The sequence below is a fragment of the Leptinotarsa decemlineata genome, unplaced genomic scaffold (genome assembly GCF_025532065.1).
Source record: "Leptinotarsa decemlineata unplaced genomic scaffold, Ldec_3_MD MMD2_tig00078346_RagTag_RagTag, whole genome shotgun sequence".
Classification (NCBI taxonomy): domain Eukaryota; kingdom Metazoa; phylum Arthropoda; class Insecta; order Coleoptera; family Chrysomelidae; genus Leptinotarsa; species Leptinotarsa decemlineata.
The window spans coordinates 2,569,834-2,576,945 of record NW_027412724.1 but is presented as its reverse complement, the minus strand read 5'-3'; the positions used below and the strand labels follow the sequence as shown (position 1 = coordinate 2,576,945).

The 7,112-nt window shown below is 35.2% G+C and overlaps 1 pseudogene; it reads right to left on the bottom strand.

The window, feature by feature from the left end:
* Window positions 1-335: 335 nt before the first annotated feature.
* LOC141487034 (phosphatidylcholine:ceramide cholinephosphotransferase 2 pseudogene) lies at window positions 336-2,014 on the bottom strand (annotated as a pseudogene).
* Window positions 2,015-7,112: the final 5,098 nt, after the last annotated feature.

Below are 7,112 nucleotides of genomic sequence, written 5' to 3'. Positions count from 1 at the left end.
ACTTCCACAACTAGTAGATGGAACAATTTCAGAAAATAAAAATAAAAACAGGAATTTTTTCATTCTGTAATCCACTAGGAAATCTATTTCACCTTCTACATCACAACTTTTCACATTCTTCATCCGAAAACTTTACTATGACGTTTAAACATTACAAGAAACTAAGCAAATAGTCAGCGAAAGCAAATAGCGAGAGATGAAAAATCTGATGATTATTCTTATATAAACCATAATTCAATTTATCGAATGTTCATTTGAAAGTTATTCATATATAACTACATAATGTCATTCAGAAAGGATGAGGTTGATTTGCTAATGATTTCGTTTCAATACTATCACGTTGCATTTTTGTATTTATAAACAATCGATTCAATATTGATACATTTCAAAAAGTAACATATAGTTTCAACATCATAAAAATATCTTAAAAATTCAGTAGCTGCTTCGAGACCAAGGAAACTGCCAAGAAGAAGAAGTCAGCTGAGGAAATGGCCATTCAAACTCATTTGGAACAATACCACCAACATTCTTCTCGAAATATAAAAATATTCTGAACCACCACTCTCTACTGATATAGTTGGTCAAAGAATACTGTTTCAGTCCGATATTATTCACTAACATATGGTATAACCAAAACAATCTGGTCGTAATATAATACGCTATCACAACATCCACAGAATAATGACCGTGGGACAGTAAAAGCATCAAAACTCCTAAACAGGTCGGTACGAAGCAAATACAGTGAATCACCCAAAATTTTAGGTTTGTGTACTCGACAAGGATCAGGTGGCACAAAACTATAATCACAGTGTGACCACTATAAATGAAGTCCCCACAGTACGTATGCTGGCCATTAACGGAAAATCCAATACCTGACATAAGTTGCAAAATACGTTTCATTACCTCAAGTGCTGTCAAATGACTTGATTTTGGAGAGCACGGATATGTTTTGCTTGACACTGGCAACACGGTGATATACATAGTCACAGCTCTATACAAATAGAGTACAGACATCATCAAAAACACTCGTCGTAACACGATATACCTGTGTTTGTGTATAACAATGACCACCACTGTTGCAACAATATAGATCATCATTGTGTACTCAGAGACATCCAAAGCCCAATCGTATGCGGGAACATTATCCAGGATAATATCAGAAAGGGGACCAACTAGATCTCTGTTTGGTAAACGTTCATGTACCAAGCTGAGGGACAAAACGGAAAGTATCATGACTGAAGCCATTATTCCAAATGCCATAAGGGTTTTCTTTCTTTCTTTTGGAAAATTTTCAGGGCTGTAGTCCCTATCAATATCCATATTAACTGATACTGCCTGATCTACTCCAGCTGCACCTACTATATTTCCCATTTTCCTGTAGGCGGAGTATGGATTCTGTCGATGAATATTATCAAGTGGTAAAAGCGGTTGCCTTTGCTGAATATTGTTGTATTCACTTCTCATAGATGTGTAAATATTCCTGGGATAGTGGAACTCTGCTCTCACAACTTCATTTTCAAATTTTTTTAGTTTCCTGGAGAAAGTTCGATTCGGTTCCAGCTTATCAGTAGAGTCTGTATACCACGAAATCATGCGAATTCTATTTTCACATGAAATATCTAGATCTCCATACACGTTGAGCCCTTGTGAATATAAACTCCTGCTTGGATCTCTTTCAAATTCTGTCAGCGGAAAGATGCAAATATTTCTGTTTGTCATCAGAGTATCCCTACTCTCAGTTGGGATATCTCTTTTTTCTTCGCACTGTCTTTTTTCACGAGGATATTTTTCAAATTTACTCACATTGCCAAATGGTGAAACTTCAACCATTCTGAAATCACTTCATCATAAAAATTTGACATTGTTGTCATCTTGACACGCTTGAATTATGGAAATTTTCAATTTCTGGTTTCCAAATTGAGATGAATCAAATCATCGGATGTGAACGGATTTCAAACGTTTCTTCAGGAAGATAGAATTCACTACAGACATTTTTGAAATCGCGTTATCCATACTCGCGTTGAATATCGATCCAAAATTTGTCTGTCTGATTATTGTTATGGAAGTCGCTTTCTACAGATTAAACGATTTTTGAAACCGATTCTGTAGTTTTTGAGTTTATCTTTCAGAAATAAATGGGGAGATATTTTGTCTTCATAATAATAGCTGGGATAAAATATATGCTAATAAGACAAATCGCATAAAGGTACCATCATCAGAAACATTGAGTAAATTACTCATAACTTTTGTTGTGAATGGAAGACATTTATTTTCTTGAGTGAGAATGGTCCTGAACTTGCTAACATCAGTGAATCATCGTACAAAAAATGCCGAACGGTTGACGATAAAATGTCGAAAACTGGTGTCAAAAATCCTGGAATATACTTTGAGAATAATTCCTGTAAGTGAAATTTCAAATCAATATTTTTCCATATATTACGTTGTTCATCTTCCACATTAAGTGATATACTACCAAAAATATTTTATATGAGGTATTGCCAAGAAGACTGCATATTGCTTGCACTGTGAAAAGTCGAGATCTTATAGTGAGCCAAGTTCCTTATGTTAGGGCTTGTAGACACGCCTCAACTTTACAAACCCTACTTTAGAACTAAAATGTGGCCTTATCGTTTCATAGAAGTTACTTAGACAGTTCCATTGGATTAGAGTAAAAAATGTTATTCACCATTCGTTAACTTCATGCCAGGATTTTTTTTTAATCAGGTGAACTCTAATACGACAGAAAAATCGCATATCTTTCCCAGTTTCACTTTCGAAGCAGAGAGCGACATCCGATTTTTCTCTCGATGTGAGAGTTCATTTGATTTGCAAATAAGGTACCAAATACATCTATCAGAAATATGGCGACTTAGTCGGAAGGTAAAAAAAAAACAAAGTTTCCTTAGCCGTTTTCATAAATCATTGTGGTTTCTTGTGCTTCCTGTGAGCGAAAATAGTTCATTTCACCTATTTATCCGTATCTCATGTCTATAATAATCGTACCAGAAAAAATTACGGTCGCAAATTCACAATTGAACAAGGTAAAACACAGAAAACACTAAACATAATCTATGTTTCACATTCAGTTATTCCGATCAGGTATAGTTCCTGGAACGAAGAAACAGCCAAGCAACATATTTTAATTATGAAGTGGGGTTAGTTGTCTTAAGGTGTGTCTACACGACCTAACATAAGGAGGTTGACTAACCTTTATATCAAATTTTTTCTTGATAGAGCCATATGTTTTCGTTTTGTCCATACTTTATATATTATAATTTCTCATTATAAATTACTTCTAGGGGTGACTTTGGATACTGCTCCAGAAATATGTATTTTGTTATTTGTAACGTTTTTTTTTGTCGTGGACAAAACACACGCTCTACAGAAAAATCCTTTCGCCTGTGCGAAAGTAACAAATCACATTGGATTTGAATAGCTGGATATTAAATCCATTTAGAAAAACGTTCTCATAAACTTCATTCCACATAAACACAGTTCTCCAGATGAAAGAGTTCTTGAAAAGTGAAGTTTGAGGTGCACTGAGTTGAACTTCGAAACGATCAACAGCAACAGTATGTTGCGTATTTCTGATATGTGGAATCAAAAGTGCCACGTCAGTTAAACACTTCCCGCTTTTGCAACTTCCCGCTTAGCAACTTTTGATGCTTTTTGAAGCATCAAAAGTTGCTAAGGTGTGTACAGTTTTCTGGTTCAGAACAGTGTTCCAAGTTTGTGAGGAGGGAGCAGCCTTTGCAATTTCAGCGACATGATTGTGCCAAGACATATTGGTGTCCATTTTAACCCCCCAACAAACTTATCGAAGCAGAAAGTGGAATTGGCTGACCCGACATTTGTATATCCCATTCGGAGACATTTATCTTCTTGAAGAAAACCGATGCCTGGGTTTTTGTGTCATTTAATTGAACCTGGTTACTTTCACCCCAATTCGAAATCACTTCTAGATCCTCATTAAGATATGCAATCTGTCGTCAGCAAAGCAATATATTGAATTCTTGGTTTTTTCCAATACGTCGTTGATATGTAATAAAAAGAGGGTTGGAGGCAATATGGATCCCCGGGGAACATCAGCGTTGGTGGAGAAAGTATCCAAGAGATATCCATCCACAGCCCTTTGCAGGGAACTTCATATCAGGAAGCTGAAAAGCCATACACAAAGATGATCCGACAAGCCATAGCATCGACGTTTGGTCAGAAAACCCTCATGCTACACACGGGCAAAGGCTTTAAAAATATCAAGTGTGACAGCTCCCAATTCTCCATGTTTCCCGATTGCGTTATTCCACATATGGATGACATGCGATAAATGGTCGCCTGTTGATCTTTGTTTCCGAAAGTCATATTGGTGATCGCTGAAAATGTTGGAGCCTTCCAAATATTTGAGAATATGGTGGTTTACGACTTTCTCTATATTTTTCACACAGCAAATCGACTGGTTAATAGTTATTTGGAAGATTTTTCTTGCCCTTTTCGGGGACAGGCTGAACGCGAGCAATCTTCCATCAAGAAGGGAAATTCCCTTTCTTATAAGACAGGTTGAAAAGTCTTCAAAATACTGTAGCGCGTTCATTTGCGCTTTTTTCAAGTACGATGACGGGCACTTCATCAGGGACAGGCGTTTTGTTGATATTGAGCTGTTTCAAAATTCGCCTGACTAGACGCTGTTGAAAAGTAATTTCCGGTATCGTGGATTCTAGTGTAGGAATGAAGGGTGATGATTTCCTCAGAAAATCGACTGTGGAGTAGGACGCAAATTGGTTAGCTAGTAGATTTGCTTTTTCTATGGCTGATGTTGCAATTGAACCGTCCGATTCTGGTTTAAATAGCATCTTTTGTATCTTTAAGTATGCACTTTGAAAATTGCGAAAGTTCCATACAAACTGTAACCCCCTGTTCTATGGAATGGAGAGAAAAATATTTTTTGATATTATATTGATTGTCTGCTGATCCCAGGTCCCATCCAAATGTCAGCTATCTTGGTGTGTTTAATAAGTCTTTTTTTCAGGTCATATCCCAAAAATGTTGACTTTGTATGAATATATGAGGAAGTTTACTTGAAGTTTTTTTTTAATGAAGCATGTATTTCAGATTTGAATGTGAAATTGTTATTTCTTTCAAGTGAAACTTGAAACTATATTGCTTGATCTTTTATCTCCAGTAATTCTGGTGTAGACAATGAAGATTCATCCAATACGATTTCCATCATCGAATAAGTATCCTCATCCAGTGGCAGAATATTGTGCTACATTCTGAAAGTTTACATAATAACATTTTGTGTTTAGGAAGAAGAGACTAGCGAACACTCATTCCTCAAATCATTTTCAAATTGATTGTCAATTGTTGTATGAAACATTGTATTTTTTCTCTGGTGAATGAATTTCAAAACTGTTCAATTGGCAACTTTGTACAAAATTTTTAGATGAAGTTTCGGTTGATAATTTATTTTCATTTCCTCTCTATTCAATGACAAAATGACATATTCAATCTGACTTTATGAGAGAAACAAACTCTAATAAAATCAAAATTTTTCAATATTTTTCAAATGTATTACATGGAACTTAAAACTTAACTTGAAAAAGTTTCCGTTTCATTGGACTTTAATCTAATCATTGCAGTGAAATGGGCAACCAACTCTTTCATCATCAGTGGGTACATAATATTCATCTTGAATCTGGTTGGATGATTTAGTGACCTGATATACTTATCTCAAAAACGCGAGTGTTGAAAAAACCGTTGTTTTGTATTTATATTATATATGTTTATATCGACTTGTTAAATTTATCGAGAACATCCTTAATAAACTTGCATCAGAAATGAAAGAAAAACGAATTTGAAAACCATTGAATAAAGGTATACAGGGTTTTCCAAATCAAGTCGGCACCATTGTCACCTTCGTTATTATTGATGCTACGAATTCGGTTGAATGAGCTAACTAGTAGCATTTTTAATGGCTTTCTCGATGCCGAAAAAAAATTGACAGTCGCGCTTTCAAAATATTCTATAAAATTATTTTTTTAAATATTATCTTTCTTCTTGAAGTTGAAAATGAACAACTTAGTAAATATTCATTTCTTTGACTAGTACAGAAAATTTCTTTGTTTCGTCGAATAAAGAGCTATGAAATATCGAATAAATATTCAAAAACAACGCCTTTTTATTGAACACATATTTGGGCCCTTCTGTTGACACTATGTGTTGCTTTCAACACATTTCAGCCATCAATTCTATTTCAATATAATTTTTCAGTTCATATACATTATTATGTTTTATTATGTACACCTCAGTTTTCAAGAATAAAAATAAAAATTTAGGAGTGTCATATCTGGTGAACCAGAAGGTTACTCAACAGGACCATTTGTAGCAATCCACCTGTTTCCGGAACAGTCTCGCAACATTCTTTTTACGCCATTGAAATTATGTGCTACTCCATCGTGCTGAAAATGGACCATCTGACATCGTGCTGAAAATAGACCATCTGACGAGCCTTCGGATAAAAATCATCGAAAAACTTTCCCAACACTACTGATGATAAATTAATGTAACAGGGTCCGTTCAAAGAACCACGGTAGAAAAATGGACCGATAATTATTTCTCCAAATAGACCACACCATAATATTATTACTAAATCGTCTTTGCGGATGGTGGGTATGGACTAGAAATGGATTATGTCCACTCCAATAATGAAAATTATTTCTAATATACATCCCATAATTTGAAAAATTGGCCTCATCGCTCCATATAATATTTCTATAGAAGTTTGGACTTGCATTTATTCATAAACCACCGACAAAACCCCAATCGTCTCTCAGGATTACCAGGTTCTAGTGTTTGCACTGGTCGTAACTTATGAGGAAAAATCTTATGTTTCTGAGGAATGGGCTTGTTTCATGCTATGGAAAATGATACTGGTTTGTTTATAGACTAATCAAGTTAGGGGTATATTATACTTATCAAGCCTAATTGGTCCCAAGATCTCTTTATATTTGCAGAAAAAGAAACAATTCGGAAAGTAAGAATTCAAATTGGCCGCGTGTCTGTTGACCAATAAAATTGAACGTGTCCAGAGCGAAGTTGCCAAGTGTATTGGTTTTTAA